The sequence below is a fragment of the Atractosteus spatula genome, chromosome 10 (assembly GCF_055471065.1).
Source record: "Atractosteus spatula isolate fAtrSpa1 chromosome 10, fAtrSpa1.hap1, whole genome shotgun sequence".
Lineage (NCBI taxonomy): Eukaryota > Metazoa > Chordata > Actinopteri > Semionotiformes > Lepisosteidae > Atractosteus > Atractosteus spatula.
The window spans coordinates 15,493,970-15,513,412 of NC_142715.1; the positions used below are offsets into that span (position 1 = coordinate 15,493,970).

The 19,443-nt window shown below is 40.9% G+C and overlaps 1 protein-coding gene and 4 non-coding genes across 5 annotated transcripts in view; 4 read left to right on the forward strand and 1 right to left on the reverse strand.

The window, feature by feature from the left end:
- LOC148825446 (scavenger receptor cysteine-rich type 1 protein M130-like) overlaps nt 1-19,443 on the forward strand; it is a 305,154-nt gene that overhangs the window by 29,024 nt on the left and 256,687 nt on the right. The window lies entirely within an intron of this gene.
- trnal-caa (transfer RNA leucine (anticodon CAA)) lies at nt 7,996-8,106 on the forward strand. The gene is made up of 2 exons: nt 7,996-8,033; nt 8,061-8,106. It is a non-coding gene; the product is annotated as a tRNA-Leu (tRNA).
- Nucleotides 10,934-11,015, forward strand: trnas-gcu (transfer RNA serine (anticodon GCU)). The gene has a single exon. It is a non-coding gene; the product is annotated as a tRNA-Ser (tRNA).
- Nucleotides 13,378-13,451, reverse strand: trnat-agu (transfer RNA threonine (anticodon AGU)). The gene has a single exon. It is a non-coding gene; the product is annotated as a tRNA-Thr (tRNA).
- trnaa-ugc (transfer RNA alanine (anticodon UGC)) lies at nt 17,085-17,156 on the forward strand. The gene has a single exon. It is a non-coding gene; the product is annotated as a tRNA-Ala (tRNA).

Consider the following 19,443-nt stretch of genomic DNA (forward strand, 5'->3'; position numbering starts at 1 on the left):
TGTTTCAGTGTCCCATGTCATGAATTTCAAGTGAATCCTAGTCTTCCTTTGTGACTACCTATAATTTGCACAAATCTTGCTGGCCCACTAACACAGTCAATTTTTAGCCCTACTGCACTGCCCTATTAAAGCTTCAAGGATTTAGGATAAACTATTTTATATAATGGTTCCAAAGGTGGCTTCTCAAAGCACTTGACATAATTATAATAAGAATACACAGGATAAAACAATTCCAATAGACAGAGGAGACCATGGATGGTGGTACTAAGAAAAGTAGAAGCAGAGTGGTAAAGAATGGAACCAGTTCAGTAAAGGCTCTTCTACAGAACAAGGTGTTGAGTCTGAATTTGAAGGAGTTTAGGGAAGGTGACTCTGCTATCCTTGGGCAGAGAGTTCCAGAGTGTGGTGGCATAACAGGAGAAGGCCCTGTCACCCATACAGTGTAGACGGGCTTGGGGGACAGTTAGGAGACCAGAATTAAAAGAGCGAAGGTTATGAAGGAGTAGAGTGATAATAGATTAAACTGCTACTGAGGTGCAACTGAAATGTGAAGGCATGTTCTACAGTTTATGCAAGCAAGGTTAATGTAAGGCTTTTATGGGAAGGGGGTAATGGCAGCACTTTTGAGGACCGTTGGTACAAAGGCAGTGCTCAAGGATTCATTTCTAATATTGAGGACAATGGGTTATATACCCATCGTTCTTACCAAAGGCTCAGAGACCTTTTGCTATATAAAAAGACTCCTTTCCACCACTAATTTATTCAGGTTTGGTTCATTTGGGTTTTATCAGTTAAACATTTAATATTGTATTTGTCAGTTTGTTGATGCCTGTATATCACAGTGATCTGCACACACACCTTTGACTGAATATGGGCTGCCAAACCTCTCCACCAAACTTATGTATCACTGTATGTACATAAAAAGTTTATTTGTAATAACAGGGGTGTTGGTGCCAGTAGTCAGATTGGGTCAATTGCAAGGTAAGAACAGCATCACATTAACTGGAGATGATCCAGAGATTAGCATGCAGCTCTGTACGCCAGATTAATACCGATTTGCAACGCGCTTGTCTGCTGACTTTAGTCCCCTGCTCAGTAATCACAATGTTCCCAATTGCAATGAGCCCAAGGAAACAGCTGCTGCTCTCTAGAGGACACTACAGGACAGGACTAAGTACAATTCCTTAGACTAAGCAGTTTAGTACCAAACAAATGGAACACTGAATCCTATGGGACAGTTACGAATGTAGTAACAGCTTAATACTGAAATAATATCGTAAACACCTCGTGATCTTAAGAATCTGTCGCTGTTAAAAAGTATTATAATAATAAGCTAAAATTGTACTGCAGCCACAACACAGTGGACCTGCAGCTCCTGTCCTGATCATACAGAAAGATGTCATCACTATAACACCTGTTAACAAACATAGCGCCTGCAGTCTGCAAAAGAGAGCTCTGAGGTGAATATTCCTTGAAGGGAAGTGAACTGAAAAACAGGCAAATACATCACTCAGATGAAGAGCAATGACTGTCGCTAAAGAAAGTGAGCGAGGGTACACCTATAGTACTTCGTCCACAGAAATTCAAACATAAATTCGTGACGCACCAGAGTACCACAAAGCTAGAAGCGTGCCTTCAACTGGAGTATTATAGCACGACTATTTATAAGTAATATTAACTTATTCCAGGCGTTCATCTGGTTTAAGAATACGAATCAATGCCTTCAAATAGACCTTTAACAGTCCTTCGATGTAGAATTAAGAAAATGGGGAATTATTTGATCCCATTCTCAATCCAGTAGTTTATGGACAGGCGCTCTCAGCAGACTGTGTGCAGGAGTGATGGGTGATGTGGAATTCTATGGGCTCAGTGGGACTCTGGGAGTCAACTCAGGGCTCTGCTGTAGATTCCTGTAGAACCGGTGTGAAATGATAATGTATCGTTGGCTGGTATTGTTAATGTAAAGTTTAATGGTACGTTTCGGCCGATACATATTTTCTTTCTTCTTTTTTTTCAGCATGGAATAAACCTATTACTTGTTCCTTTGCAGCCCACGCATGCTGACGCAGCTACCCACCTGAACTACAAATTGTATGTCGGCCGTTCCGTTACACTATATTGATGAATCGTACAAGATCATAGGATCTATAGGCCTGAAGACTTGTCTTGTACAGTGCCCTGATAAAAATCAAATTAATTACACTAATTTTTATGGAATCCCATTTCCGGTAGTGAGGCTTCCATAGTACACGGATGGAATAGTGGACGGTGGGCTTTTAAATTCTTTTTTTATTTAAACACCAGGAATACAAAAACGAAGACAGAATATGAAATAAGATACAGAAATAGACACTTCACATCCAGAATAATTCACAATTATAAAAGCTGAAACTTATACTTTTTAAATATTTCCGTTGTATGTCCTTTTTTACTTAAAAAAGAAACTCTTCTTTAGCTCAGCTGGCAAGGCCTGGGTTCGACCCAATGCAGTGAGGCACGAACTAGGGTGGGAGCGGCGAGGGCACAAGCCCTGGAACCCGAATCTGTTACAATAACAAAAGGACAGACAATGAAATATGGGTTATTTCGAAGTCCCAAATGTGAGATATAAAGTCGCAATTACGAGATATAAAGTCGGAATTCTGAGTTTTTAAGTCGCAATTCTCAGTTACTAAGTCGGAATTCTGAGATACCATAGCGCGTTTTTATTTTTACTCCCTGGCGGAAACGGGCTTCCATAGAAATGGTCAGATTCAGAGCCGTTGCAGTTCGTGCTAATTAGAACAACGCCAGAACTGAACCCTCAGCACCGTACTGACTACTGAGCACAAGATCAGCTGCTCGCCAGCTTTGTTTCGCACAGTTTTGCATTGCTATTGAGCTCAGAGCAGGAGCTGATCTTCAGACAGTCAGATGCGTTATACATTACTGTACGTCACTGGCCCTAATATTACGGTGCTCAACTGCACCATAGTGACCTCAGCGCCACTACTAGTAATGCATCACCCCCGGCCAAAATTGCTTAGTAAAAAAAGACGTTTTCTATACTGTCTGTTTAAAAATATTATATCTTTAAAAATGACAAAGGGTTTGTGTGTCGCGCTAAAGTTTCGATTCATTTCGAATGCAAAGAAAAAACATTTTCTTCCAATAAATCATAAATTTGTCTCATCCTCCATACTACAATTCTCTCTTGTAGTAGTAAAACATTTTGAGTTAAACCAAACAATATATTAAAGGAACAAGTAATAGGTTTATTCCATGCTGAAAAGAGAAGAGAGAAAACACAACGTTTCAGCTGTGAAACCTTCTTCAGGTTTGTTTTCTCTCTTCTCTTTTCAGCATGGAATAAACCTACAATATTACTTGTTCCTTTGCAGATATGCATGCTGACGTAGCTACCCACCTGAATATATTAAACGTTTCATCTATACGATTAACATAATGTTCTCCTGAATAACTACAGTAAATGACAAAGCCTTAGAGCCATAGAGAAAAACAAATTGCATTTAAAGTAATTTTAAAGGCTCGAGATAACATTGCACTATAAACGCAAATGTCTGTCTTCTTTGTGGCGCTTACTTTTTGTTGCTTTAGCAAATTTCATGCAGTTTATTTCTGACACAAGACATAACAAGCTTGTGTATTTATGACAAAAAAGCAGGGCAACAATTTATATCGGCCTTGAAATTGAAATTGTTAAAAAGTGAGTTAAATGCAGATATAGTAAATATATTTTCTCATATAATGGTGTGTTTTTTTGTCTAAAAATCCTTCATGAATGGTTTAACAGAAACTTTGCATAATAAAAAAAATATATTTACGAATTTTAACTTTTTATACAGTAAAGTTTTGTTGTGAACATGAGCCCTGTTTATCGATATCACCAACACAGTTCTGGATTTGATTCTGCCTTCCTATGGACATATGAATTTTCTTTCACACAACAGCTCGCATGTGTGGTAGCTTATTAGCGCCAGGGAGAAAAAGAATATTGTTGGCTTTTAAATGAGAAACCATTTGCGTTTATACAAAATCACAATGCGTTGTCCCAGACATTAGGACATCCTCTGTTTAAACACCTGTCATTTTCTCTAATATTGGCTCCTGTGCTTCGGTCCATTTGAGAGAGAAGACACTGAAAAAGTTGTGTGAAAGTGGATTTTGCACCTGCGCCAGTGCTGTTGTGGTATCATACAGACACCCATACAAATCCATCACACGTTGGAAGCTCTGGAAGGCAACGTAAAATATTGCTCTGTCCGTTGGTGGATTAGGTATGCATGCTACATTTCAACGTAAAATGCAATGTAAAAAGATCAAATTTGATTCAAAATCGATTAATGTAAAAACCGATAAAGCTCATGTTTTTTATCTAGTTTTATCTATATCTATATCTAGTTTTTCAAAGGTCTTAAAAAAATGTTTATCGCGATTGTGAAAGTTAGAGAAGGTGTACCAGCGCGTGCCTTTATATCGCCAGCTTCAGTCTCGCCTGTAGCTGCGAGAAGGTTAAAAGCGCACAAGTGATCTGTCTTTCATCAAAATAATTGCTGGAGCAGCAGGACGTAGAGTACCATCCAGCAGCTGTAGACGATGTTCGAGGAAGAGCTAATTCTGTTTTCAGCACAGGGAGCAAGAATGAGCTCAGTCCGGCTCCCAGCAGAATCCATTCTGGTTTGGTTGCTGTCAGACTGTGCATATGAGGCTTTTTGGATCGCAACGTGAAAAAAAAAAGAACAAAAAACAATTGCTCACATCGTGTTACTTCTACCAGAGGAAGGGAAGATATCACTTTAAAAAATCAGAACTTAATATTTGGATCCGGGGCCTCATACTAATTATTTAACTATCAGATTGTGTTTCTGCAACATTTCGTGCACAGTATGCCGTATTCAACAATAAAACAACAGTCACAACGAGGCCTTTACACCCAGTCTGGGGTATTTTCCCCTTTTATATTTTTGCCACTTTATATCGAACCTGTTATACTCCCAGAAGTGCGCAGTAGCTTCTACTTAATACAAATATACAATTCACCGCTGGTATAAACAGATGTGTGCCACGGAACAAGTAATAGGTTTGTTCCATGCTGAAAAAAAGAAGAAAGAGAACACAACGTTTCGGCCGTGGAGCCTTCTTCAGGTGTGAGAGAGACAGGGCAGTAGGCAAAGGTAAAGTAGCAGGAGAACAAAGGTTGAGAGGGAGGAGGAGTGAGAGGCGGGAGCAGGGGACAGAAAGAGAGGCCAATCAAGAGGTGTGAAGTCAGAATGGGTGCAGAGAGGTGTGAAATGAAACTTCCTATGAATGGAGAAAATTTAAAAGAACAGTAATCTGTCGTTAAGGGAAGGGAGAATGTGTGATCCTAGCTGCAGAATAATTTTAGTTTCGGTGGTCTTTCTGATGTATGAGTTCGGAAAACCGTCTTTGAGAACACAGACGGAGAGATTAGAGTGGTCGTGGCCGTCAGAGGTGAAATGAGAAACAATGGGTTTGGAGAGATCTTTAATCTTCACAGCCCTGACGTGTTCTCTGAAGCGGTCTCCGAGTCTCCTTCCTGTTTCCCCAATGTAGATGGCTGGGCATTTACTGCAAGAGATACAGTAAATAAGGTTGCTGGAGGTACAAGATGCTGTCTGGGTGATCCGGAATTGTCCTGAGGGGCCTTGAATGAGTGTGGTGGTGGCTGTGTACTTGCAGGTGATACAGCGAGCTCTGTTGCAAGGGAAGGTGCCTGGTGTGGATGGTTGCTGAGGGCGGTCAAGGGAGCTGTGAACAAGGAGGTTGCGCAGATTAGGTGGTCGGCGATATGAGATGATAGGGCGATCAGAAAAGAGGGCCCCAATGGAGGGATCATCCTGTAGGATGGAAAAGTTCTGGTTAATGGTCCTGGGGATAGGAAGTGTGTTAGGGTGGTAAGGAAGCACCAAAGGAATGCGGCTGTTACGGCGGGAGTTCCTGATCGGGTTGATGGTCCGGGGGGTATTTTTGGCTCGGGCAAGGGCCCTGTCAATCACACTGCTGGGGTATCCTCTGTTGATGAAAAATGAGTACATTTCGAGGGCTTGGTTTTCGAAGTCGATGTCGTCGCTGCATAATCGTCGTAACCTAAGGAACTGTGAAAAGGGAAGAGAGTTTTTAGTGTGGTTGGGGTGAAATGAGCTGTACAGGAGGTAGCTGTGTGAATCCGTGGGTTTGTAATAAACTGAAGTGGACAGTCGGGGGTAGTTGATAGACAAGTGGATGTCTAGAAACGGAAGAGTGGTGGAAGATATGTTAACCGTATATTTGAGGGACGGGTGGAAGTTGGTAAAATGGTGCAGGAAGAATTCAAGCTGATCGTTGGAGCATGTGGCGGCACCGACGCAGTCATCAATATATCGTTTGTAGAGGTCAGGGACATAGCCAGTGTAGGAAGCGAAGAAGCATTCTTCTACCCAGCCGACAAAAATGTTGGCATAGCTGGGTCCCATTCTGGTGCCCATGGCAACTCCACTGACCTGTTGTGTGCCATGTCTGCCTTTGTAAGCATTTGTTTCAAAAATAAGTTCACAATATGTTAAAAACACAAAAAGCACAAACTTAATAATACAACGATACAAAATCAAATTCAAATCATAAAGCCAATTAAGTACCTATCCTTTGAAAACAGAGAACACCTTTATATCTAAAATAAAAATGTGACATTTGTATCTACTTTTGAATTACTGTACAAAGCAGACAGAGTAGTCCCTGAATTCAAAGATCAGATCTTGGCCAAAACAAGACAATCAGACGTGAGCTGAATTCGGAACAAGAGCCTCTGCTTCGTCGTTTATTGAGCTTTTGATCAAAGTCTGAGTGAAAAAAGATCGGCTATTTTAATGAAATACACAAAGGGCACCTTCCTTCAAGCCAGAGTCAAGCCAGCGACCTAAGGATTCCCTCTTGTTTCAACTACAGTCCTCTGCTCTACCAACTGAGCTATCAACAGATGTTAGGAGCTGCTCTCTGGCACATACTGCCCAATGTAGTGAAATGTTTCGGATGATTTAAATCCCAGATCGACATCATTTCCAACTCGTTTCCTTAGTCTTGTTTACCTTGAATTTAAGCCACAAACCAGGATTCTACTGTATAAACTTCCGGAGATATTACAAAATGTTTGATGGAGCATCAATCATTCCAGGCGGAAATTGACTCCTTTTCTTTCTCGAGGGATTATATTAAACATTTCATTTGGATCGAGAAGAGGATCACCATGAGACACAAAACAAACAGTTTCATTCTGTCTTTATTAGAATCTGTATCACAGCTAATGCATGTAAAGCCTTTAGTATGCGAGAGTGAGAGTTCAGTTATGCCAGGGAGTGTGAGAAAGGAGAACTGAAATTTAGTAAATTAATATTTAAATAGAGTGTAAATCTTCAAAGTGTCACTGCAAAATTATTACAGGGGTCTACCAGCTGCCGGACGTACTTGTTTTGGGACTATTTCCAATAAGTACCGCATTAGTAGTTGTGTGTCCTTACTGGTATCTTTTAAACATTCGGTTATATACAAACGGGACAGAGACACAGTAATAATCCGATTTTAACGTGTCCTGCATTTTAACTTACTGAACAGATAAATTGAAATGTTCTGATTCAGAGCCCCTGCAGTTCGTGCTAATTAGAACCACAACAATACTCCTGAGTCCTGAGCACCACACTGAGCAAACGTTCAGCTGAACTCCGACTTTGTTCAGCACGACTTGTTGTTGCAGTTGAGCTCAGAGCTGGAGATGATCTCCATATTCTACCACACTAACTAGTCCTAAACGTAGTACACAGTACACACTTTTTTAAAACAATTTAGAATATTACACAAAGGCTGTAAAGCACACTCTAAATCGATCCGAATATTTGATTTCCGCGATCCGTTTAGGCAACATTAGGCAACGTGGCGCTTCTCCAGCAAAACCTTTCTCAGTTTTGTGAACTACTGGTGCTTTTAACACACCAACTTACATACCTCGTCAGGATGGCCGAGTGGTCTAAGGCGCCAGACTCAAGGTCTCCTATCTTTCCATTGCTCGGGTGTTCTGGTCTCTGAATAGAGGTGTGGGTTCAAATCCCACTCCTGACAGCTTTTCCCTCTCTTGCATTTTTCCTGTCTTCTTGTGCTCGCTGACAACGACAGAAAGAAGAAAACGGAGAAACCGGCTTGCGGGCACATGATGGGCAGGGAAATGCTTCGTGAACACTTCAATGTGATCAGCAGAAAGTCAAATAGGCTTCGATTTCTCCCTTAAGAACTGTTTGGGGTGCCTGTAATCGAGTAAAGATTTACGGTCACGGTATGCATTCAAAGGTGAAAGACCGAAATATAAATCCAGAAGAAGATGTATTAAAACATATTGTAACGCTTACGGCCGACAGGCACTGTGTAAGAGCCGGCGTACCAGAGCAGGTGATGTCACCGCCCTTCCCTGTGATAGCAGGACTACAGCTACTGGGCTGTAGAAAGATCTCACGGGGCTGGGTCGCTGCAGAGAAACGCGGGAGTCCCGGGTTCGAGCCTCAGTCGGGATGGGGCCGACCTAATGCGGCAAGGGCGCCTGCCTGAGCCCCCGTTGCGTTACAATATCGTTTTCCTTGCGGTTTCCCCTGTATTTCAATAAATGTGGCACTGTGAAATCAGCCTGTAGCCCTACGGAATGCAGTCACTCTCCCGGTGACTGCGGCGGGAGCCGAGAGGATTAAATCAGAGCTCGAACAGAGAGTTAAAAAAATATGGGCAACTAGAACATAGATCATAGAACATTTTTATTAAACTTTCCTATCTGCTCGGCCTTACTGAAGTATTTTAGCTGCATTTTAGCTTCTATTTATATACTTTACAGTAGATAGTGTTTAGTAAGAGAAGAGAGATACAAGCGCTAAACCCCCACAATAACCAAACCTTAACTAAAGCAGGAAGATCAGTTTCTGCTCGAGACAGCCGTTTTCTGAACTGTAAACCTTCAACACTGGCTGGAGACGCTGTGTCCGGACTCAGAGGTTGTATAAGAAAATACTCGGAGAGCTGCAGTCGCAGCTTATTGTTCTGCGCTCCCCGTGCGGAATGCGCGTGTCCTCCCTCCTTCATTACCTTCATACACTCCTCTCAAACCACAGCAAACTCCTGAAATATTTCGGTGAACAGATACTGGGTCTTTCTTTCCGAGATATCATAGGCAGAAACAATAAACACGGTGAGAACAGGAAGGTATTCTGATCGTATAGAGAAATGCGCAAAAATACATTTCCTAAAATCCAATAAAATCTAGTTACATTCAGATGCTATTCTGATGTATCTGAATAGTTTTGGCACAGTTGTTACAGCAAAGAGACAAATAAACTTTTTTTTTAATTTCATTCGAGCTGTAGTTTTGAAAATGTTTTTTCAATTCTCTAAATAATACAAACACAAACACCTGTTGTAAGCGTCTGACCATTGATATTCTTGAATTACAGTATAAGCCCGTACACACGCTGGCAGGCAGTTCAGCGAATATGATGCCCCTGCAGGGGCCGAATATTAGACAGACGTATACATACAGTCATCGTGTGGAGTTTATTCCTCTGCCGCAGACTTTGCCTCTTGTCACATTTGCGCTTAATTGTCGATTTTTTGTATAGAACACCGAATATCTTGAGGAAGCCTGTCAAGCGAAGACTGATGGATTATTGAGGTGCAAACACTGGTTCAAAATCAACACTCTCTGCTATTGCCGTTGTTTCTTTGATAGTTTCTTCAAATTCCTCATCTGACCTTCAATATCGAGGGATATTGAGCATAATACCATACAAATTGTAACTTTCTTTTGATTGCCAGTTTTATTAAAATGCCATCCCCTTTTACAGTTATTTTAGATGTTTGGCAAGGCGTAATATCCCCCCTCTCACCCTCAGCTAAAATATTTTAAAAGTACAACAACATTACATTATATTGAACAGCGTTTATGTTAACATTTATATTCAAATTAAGGAAAATATACGAAAATATTAAAATAGAACTCCGGCGATCTGTTGTTTTTGCTTGTCAAGTTCTCGAACAATTTTGCATTGTTTTTTAAATTACTTTAGCTGAAGATGCAACGGGAGCATAAGTGAATTCTCCCGCCACTCACTGGAACATATAATTCCATGGGTGAATACTAACTGCTTGCAAGTTGCCATTGTCGGTAATTATTGGAAATTCCCGGTAATGTTGACTCTGGTACTCAATTGTTTACTACTGCAAATATCAAAATAGTTCAGGTTTTGCGGAACAATTAAATTTTTGCGGTGATGATGTTTACTATAGGAAGAAGTGCGTCCCTGGGTGGGATCAAAAAACCCACCTGGGGGTTAATAGCCGAAAACGCTAACCGATTGCACCACAGAAATGCTTACACCTTGCTTTTTTTCATTTACATACTTTTGGTGAACAAAAAAATTCGCTCGCATTTCATCTTTCGCAAGCTGTATGATTTAAAAAAAAACAAGTTGTTCTACAAAGGAAATGAATAAACGCATTAAACCAAATCAAGACCTCTTTGAGTGTCCCAAATTACATATTCTGTAAAACAAGACAGGAAAAAAAAGGTACCGCTGGAATTCGGATCCAGGATTTCCTCTTTATGAAACAGGTGTTTTAACCAGCTTTACCACAGCACCGGCAGAATGCTATTCTTATACAGGTGGGTAACCACCCTCAAACCTTTGTTCTCTCGCTATTTTACCTTTGCCTACTGCCCTGTCTCTCTCAAACCTGAAGAAGGCTCCACGGGCGAAACGTTGTGTTCTCGTTCTTCTTTTTTTCGGCATGGAATAAACCTATTACCTATTCTTATACAGCCGCTTGGACACACCGCTCTGAGACATCTGAGGTCGATGTGCGCTGAGCCTGGTCGCCGAGCAAAATCATGCCCAAGGAGGGTGGCTCTTGTGACGAGGTGGCCGAGTGGTTAAGGTGATGGACTGCTAATCCATTGTGCTTTGCACGCATGGGTTCGATTCCCACCCTCGTCGGTTTATGTTTTCGACTTGTGATCCGTTTCTAAGTCGGACTTGCTTTCTTTAGCTACTGTAGTAGAGCAGTAATATTTCTAGCGTTGGCTGAACATGGCTTACAGCAGTAGCTGACAGATATAGTCTCTTAATATTTAGGTTAAATTTATGCTTTGTACTGCTTTCACCTGATATTAATAGTAGTCCTGATGAACGATTTAGGGACATGGCGCATCTTGAAAATGTTCTTGTTAATTTCAGTTTGGAAAAGATGCACTCACCAGAAACAGAAACTGGTCGTATCTGCAAAATGCGTAATGCAATAGCAATGTCTTGCTATGAGTCCTTACCTATTTCAGGAGGCGTTGTAGGACTTTTTTAGTTCAGAAAAAGCTATCAATTCATCTTACATTTCTACTCCATCAATATTAGCAATGCTATCTTTACTAAGCTCTAAATATAGCTCTAAATAAATGCTAATTTTAAAATACTTTTTAAAATAAATGCTATTCCATATGTTGTAACTTTGTGGTATTTAGAAATTTTATCTGAGGATGCAAGGGAAAGTATTATACAACTGTGAAAGAGGCTTGTATTTTAATACAATTTTCGATCAAAAGAAAACCAAAGTCCCTGTGATATTACCGTCAATCCCTTGATATCAACGTTCAGTTGAAAGATTTGAAGAAACTCTCAAACAAGCAACTGCAGTAGCAGAGAGTTTTGATTTAAACCGATGCTTGCAGCTCAATACTCCATTCATTCTTGAAAGAAGCAAAGACAGGGATATTTTGAGTGTCTCCATGATCCTCTTCTCAATCCAAAAGAAAGGTTTTATATGATCCTGATCCCACTAGAAAAAGGGCCAATTTCAGCCTGCACTGATGTCCCTTCAAACGTTTTATAAGAACTCTGGACGTTTATACAGTGGAAGCCTGGTCCATTTCTTCTTCTGAACGAGACTATGGGAGTGAGTATTTTGACGTCGAACTGGGATTTAAATAGAGGAACACTACACTACATTGGGCTACACGTGTGACAAAGCGTTTCCTTTCCGACCTCTCGATAGCTCAATTGCTAGATCTTAAGACTATAGATAAAAACAGTGGGCATTTCTTATGTCCCTGGTTTGAATCCAGCTCGAAGGATGGTGTTTTCTTGTTCCTTAATCAAAAAGTGAAAATTGCGAATTTGTCTTTCACTTTGACGTTCACCCGAAAGCTCAGTATATAAAGAAGTAAAGGCTCCTGTTCTGGATCCTAATCCCAATCCTCACGTCTGATTGTTTTGCTTACACCTTTAAAATGTACACTGTGGACTGTTTGCTCTTCCTAACACAATTAAAAAGCCGCCGACAAACTTACCGATCGGGAGTTTAGTTCAGTGATAGCGCGCACTTAAGACGCTCCGTTTTCTATCGCCGGCATCTCTGTATTCTTTTTAAACGCGATATTTTTTATTCTTCGTGTGTGAATTTCAGGGAGACTCATAAACCCTTTGTCTGTTTTAAAGATACATTATTTTAAACCAGACATAATGAAAGACGTAGTAACTAGACACACTTACAAGACACATGAATAGTAGCGGCTCTGAATGCAATGTAAATGCCAATGGCGCAATGGATAACGTGTCTGATTACGGATCAGAAGACTTTAGGTTTGTACTCCTTCCTGGTTCGTGAAGAAGCTTTTAAGCCTCACTACTCAACACTGACATCGTAGGGTGTGCGGTCCTACACAACCTTAATATCGACTGGGTGAGTCTTCTTGTCAATCTCCGATTCTTTCCGCACATTCCTGCTATTTCACCACCGTTATTGTAGGATAACAGCCACAGACACGAGAAGATATACTATTCCGAACAAATGTCTTAAAAATCACGTTGAAAAAGGTGACAATACGTTTTTGTTTCTTTAACGTAACCTTACTTTTGCCTGTAAAGTTCACATTATTTTCTGTAGCCGCAAATCCCCAATATTTCTGCTGTCTCCCGAGAAACACAAGCGTGGAGTCAAATCATATTAAATAACACAACACATCTATTAATTTAACACCCAGATGTGACAGAACACATGTAAGACTTACACACAGCTTTTAATATGCTCAAGTGAATTTGCAGGTGTCCTGGGGAGGGAAGACAACTGATATTAAGGGAATATATATTTAAAGGGGATGTAAGTCTTATATGTGTTTTGTCACATCTGGGTGTTAACTGAATAATTTTTTAGCATTATTTCTTGTGTTTTGACTCTATACTTGTGTTTCTCAGGAGACAGCAGAAATATTGATGTTTACATTTCTATTCACATTCCCGGTGATATTGACTGAGGTAATGCAGAAGCATGTTCTCTATAACAATAAACGGTGCGAGAAGACAGGAAAAAAGGCACCGCTGGGATTTGAACCCAGGATCTCCTGTTTACTAGACAGGCGCTTTAACCAACTAAGCCACGACGCCGGCAGAATTCCCCTCTTTTACTGCTGCTTGGACACACCGCTCTGAGACACCTGCGTTCAGTAAGCGCTGAGTCGGCTGGCTGAGCACGTTGCCTCCTTTACATTCAATAGGAGCCCCGACACTAAGAGAAACGAAGAGAAATTGGTTTTATCCGGCACTTTTCATGTCCAATGCACTTGACATCTCCCACGGGCGACAAAGTTCATTTACGACACCTTTCTTTCTTCTTTCAGCAGGAGTACAATAATGGCAACAACATGTTTGGAGTTCGGCATTTCATTTAGTCTGCGGAAACATCGTATCGGAATGAACTGCCCGAGATAAAAGAGTAATTGCGGCTTGAGATCGTTTTTACAGAGCATTGCGCTGTTCTGTTCATGCTGACTACATGCTTTAGATATGTCATTTACTGCAAGCGTTGCTTTTCCAGGTTTTTCTGAAATTCCTCGCATTTGAGCCAGCACTAAAATATTTCATTCCCGTCGCTGAATACATCGTGGAAACGGTATTTGCAACGGAATGCTGTCACACATGAAACCTCTTTGTTATTCGGTTCTGAAGTTTGAAAATGAAAATAAAACGGGGGTCACCTCATAGGCTTGAAAGAAGTCCAAGCTGCATAAAAACCCGTGAATTCTCACAAATTGCATTGTGCTGCACCTTTTTTCTGCTGCTTTTATAAATCAGCCTTAAACATTTGAATGCATACCTTACTGCTGCTAATCACATTCACGTGTTTACGAAGCTTTTTTCTGTCCGTTATGTTTTTGCTAAGCAGTTTCTCCGTTTTCCTCGTACTGTGATTGTCAGCGAGCACAACAAGACTGAAACAGTGTAAAAGCAGGCAAAAAAGACAGGGTAAAACGCCTGACTGTCGGGAGTGGGATTTGAACCAGTGCCTCTATTTGGAGAGTGAAACACAAAGCTTAAAAGACACGAAGCTGTGAATTTGCTGTTTGAAACCGCTCGACTATCCTGAAAAAATGTGTGCTGATTGCACCAGTCGCATCCGATTTTCTGTAACTTTAGGACGATTGATACGACTGGACGAACACAATTTGTGGCGTTTAGCATGACATGGAAAACGGTACCGGAGCATTCGGGCCCGGAACACCAGACTCAGAGACAGTTTTAACCCCCGCACTATCAAACTATTAAACTCCCAGCCTCTCTCACTCTCTCCTCACCTCTCACCTATGATCTGAACCTCACGGTGCCTTCTTTCTTACCAAAAACCCAAACACACATTGAAAATCTACCTCTACCATACATGTCAAAAGCTCACTCCCCATCATTTCTATCCCTTTATTTCATTCTTTTGATGCATGTTTTTGCACATAACCTGTTACCTTTTTGTTGTTTTGCACACTACCTGTTGTTGTTTTTTGCACATCGGCTGTTGTCTCTGTCTTTCTTTTATTATGCAATTGTATTGTTGTTGTGTTTTTTTCTTTGTACTACTTATGTCCGAGAGCTAGCTAAATAGCATTTCGTTATACCATATACCTGCGTATGAGTATGACAATAAACTTGAACTTGAACTTGATCGTTTAAAAAAACATGGTCTTCTCGTTCCTAAGTCAGATTTTTAGTGCTTTCGAACATTACTTCCAACCTGGACTGACAGCTCACCAGATCTGTTTGTGATCAGACCATGGAGTGGGGGGCTGTACCAAGCGCACGTTCCTTCCCAATGCTGAGGCGATCATTCGGAAGATGGGTGTGAAGAGAGACAAGCTTTGTCGAATAAAAAGCAAGACAGGAATACTAATCACTGGCGACAGTCATGTTCTCCTACTATTGAGACTCCTACATTGCGAGTTCTTTTTGAAGACTTTGAAACAGGCACAGGTGGGGTTTGAAACCACGACCTTTGATTTACAAGGCCGACGCCTTACCACTTGGCCACTGCACCTTTGAGTAAACATGGGAATAATGTTGTCAAATTATTTTTTTTCTGAATCTGGTTTACATCGCCTGGAGGTAGCAACAACAATAAAAGGGATACTTAACAAGGAGATACGCTGTAGCAGTGCGACTCCAACAGATGCTCCTGAAGAGGCTGGAGGTTTAAGCCAGCTCCTTAGAGCACTCGGCCGCGTTACTATCAACAGCGGCTCTTCAGCTCTTGTTGTTTGACCTAGTGGTTTTATAAGGCGTGGAAACGACCGCAACTTCGTTTTCTGAGATGCTTTCTCTCACGTGGTGAAATCTCGACCTCTTTGGCATCTCTGGCTATAGTTCTTCTGTAGAGCACTTCTGCTTATAGTGCCCTTGAAGTCATTTTATTTTTACAGGAAGACGCATCCCCTAACGATCTCTCCTGTTTTAGAAATGCTTCATAAGGCGTGTTTGATTCAACAGACAAACAGTATACTAATTGTACAATGCAGATCTATGCGGCATTCGTACTGGATTTGACTGGGATTCTGAAATACTTCTTGAAAAGGTATTCAGATTTTCTTGAACCTATAATAAAAACACAGACCTGAAACTCCCTAGCTTCCAATCTCTGATGTTGCTGTCCTTAAACTCGGACGTGATGTTCTGCAGACGTGCAGTGTCCCTTTACTGTTGTTGTTTTCAAAACGACCTCCGTTGTCGGGCGCAGTTAAAGTGGAACTGGCCTGACTGCACAGGAAAGTACAGAATGATAAAATGTTTCTACGGCTCAAAATGTCCCTTTAGACCCTCGTCATGTCTCTGTGAGGAACGGGTAGGTAGAGAGGTTTAACAGATGCTCATGATGTTTCACAAGGGGTGTTACCTGTTGTAGTGTTTCAAAGGATGTGTTAGCGGACCACAGATTATCTTGAATAGATTTGGGTTTGCACTGGCTGGGATTCAAACCTGACTCAATTATTTGGAAGGCGCCTGTACTACCAACGCACTTCCGAGAAGCACCTGCAAATTATCACAATCCTCTCTCTCACCTACAAAGTTATGGAGACACAGACGTCCAATGAAAGCTCAAGGCTCCACTCAAGGCTTTATTCACTCAAGCCTCCACTCTTTTGTTGTGATGTCATTTTAATTAATATTAGCTTTGATAAGGTGTCATTTTTGCCTCTTAAAGGTAAAGTCTGCTCCTTTCTTCCTGGTATAGAAAGAACGTGTTCCATCTTTGTTTAAAAACACCTCTAAAAGTAAATTATTCAGCTCTACCGCCTGTGTGCATTGACAAGACATCTCAAAAGGACATATTAAATAAGAACACGATCCTTCCTGTTACCATTCCTGTGGTTGGGGCGTCGTTTCACCCTTTTACGTTAAATCATCAGCACTGCTGTTTTTCTATGCATAGTTTAATCAAGAGCACTTAAAAGATGCAAAAAGCTTTCAAATAAAATAGAATTGAAAGACAGTCGAGTAAGGAGGTAGAAAAAAAGCACTCCCCCATCTGGGAATCAACCACCGTCGCCCATGTAACTGGATGCAAAAATAACAGATTAATTTGTGCCCAGTCTCTTGAAGCTTCGATGCGATTATTTTTCCTTCCTTATTTTTTCATTCCTATGAATTTACTCTGTAGTTGAAGAAACGCGAAAGTGGGAAACTGCAGGCATTCTTCATGAGTGGTGTGATCAGTGAGCATTTGCACATCTCTAAGTCTGTTCCATAAACTTTTTCATCGGGGATGTAGCTCAGTGGTAGAGTGCATGCTTTGCATGTATGAGGTCCTGGGTTCAATCGCTGGCATCTCCAGGTGCTTTATATTACAGTACTCACATCGCAATCTTCTGTTGAGTGAGAACTCTTTGCTTGTGTTCAGAGAGAGCCAGGTTTACACAATTAAATGCAGGCACACTCGACGTGCTGCAGAGTTGCGCTGCTGTTTTAAATGTACCTTTTAGTTCTGTTAAATCCTAAATTATTTGAACTAATAATTTAGTTCAAATTCAGGAAATCCTGAGATTGCTTCACACTTGTCATGGCTGTTGCAGAAAACACCTGTTGAATCTCACCCAGGATTTCTGGAGAGATCATTCAGCGAGCGAATCCTCCTTCTGAACTCCGCACTAAACTGAAAGCTTCACGAACTCCTCACTGCGTGTCCTGTACTGTTACAAGTGCTTTCGTGTAGATGTGAAACACTGCCATAAACACACTTTGAACTTTTTCCGTTTGTTAAGGAAAATACAAAAGAGCATGACAAGTATTGAACGTATAAAATATCCATGGCACAACTCAAGAAAGTACTGAAGGACTACACATCGACTTTTGATGATTACAAGAGATTCAAGCAACACAATCGTCCGCAGCTGGGTTTGGATCCTGAACTCTAGAGTTAAAAGAACATAAGCGACGGATATGACCTATAAACTCTCTGAATTGTCTTTTAGTTTATGAAATAAAACAATTTCTTAATAAATTCTAACTGTTGATAGACGATTTATTGAATTTTAGCAAAATTACAATTACAAACTTTTTCGGCTAAACTGTTATTCACATACTCTAACGTAAATAAACGTTAGTGTCTTCCGGTGTGTGAGCCAATTTCTCCAACAAATATTTGTTAGTCTGTCGGGAGGCTGTGCAAGGTGTCAAGAAATAGAATTTCGAAAAGACAGGCTCCCTAAGCTTAACATCAAGGCTGTTTTCTCTACAGAAATGCTCTTTAAATTTCAGCACTGTTGCAACTCCCTTTATAAAGGGTGTGCACACGTATACAACCAAGGCATTGAAATATTTTTTTAATTATTGTTCCAAAAAACGTTCCATTTGTTTTCTTTTTAATGTTTTTGATTAAAAGATTTTATTAAATGAGAAAAAAATCTGAATGTGAAAAAAGGTCCAAATGCTATTGAAAAAAATCAGTAATGTGAGGAAAGATGGATTGTGGGAGCCCCTTAACTACCCATGTCATGCTGTATTTCTCACTCATTCTACTGGGAGTGGTGCCGTCGCTTCATGATAAAGTCTGTCAGTGGTCATTCCAGACGGCTCTTCGGAACAAGAGACACGTGACTTGCGAGGATCCCGACAGTGTCGATTTTCTTTCAGAGGCCGGATAGCTCAGTCGGTAGAGCATCAGACTTTTAATCTGAGGGCCCAAGGTTCAAGTCCCTGTTCGGGCGGATGTGCTGTTCTTAAGTCTATTGTGAATGTCATTCTAAATAGTCTTTTATCTTTCACTGTTCTAGCTGTACTGTGGTTATTTTAAATGTCCAGTACTTGTATTTACAGTAGTGTATTTAGTGTTTCATTTCACAAACCGAAAGTGTTCAAGTAGATCTTGTCACTCTACTCCACGTAATCATCTAAATTAAATCACAGTAGAGTACAGAACACGCAGCGAGGAGCTCACAGAGTGAGTACTCTTGAATACGACAAGAGGAAAGGCACACTGCAACTCTGCAGAACATCACGTCCGAGTTTACAGTGACAGCAGAGGTTGGAAGCGACGTAGTTTTTTAATACTCGCTCGCTGAAGATCTCTCAAGAAACCTCGGTGGAGATTTAACGGGTGTCTAATAATCACGTTCAAAAAGATGACGATAAGTTTTTTTTTAACTAGGTAGTCTTAATGGCAACACGGTGTGAGTAGATCTTAAAGCAGCTGCAGAGTACCCGTAATGGCAACACAGTGCTTTGAGTTCGGCTTTTCTTATTTCTTCTGCAGAACCAGTGGAATCGGAATATACTGATCCGCATAAGAAGCGCTTTCGGTTTCTGATCATTTTTATTGAGCGCTGCTCTAAGTACCACAGGCAAGATGGCTGGTGGTCTAAGGCGTTGCGTTCAGGTCGCAGTTAACCCTGGAGACGTTTGTTAAAATCTCACTTCTAATAAACAGGTCTTTCTCGTTAGAGTAGAAACAATAGAAGCCTTAAGCGGGGAAAAAATCACAACATCTCGCATTTCACGTGTTTAATGTTAACTGTCTCAGTGGTTGCCTCGGTGATTGATGGCTCTTCTCCCTCGCAGGGTGACGGCAAACTTCTTCAGAGAGGGAGTCTCCCACGCACGGCTTTTCTTTATCAAGAGCTGA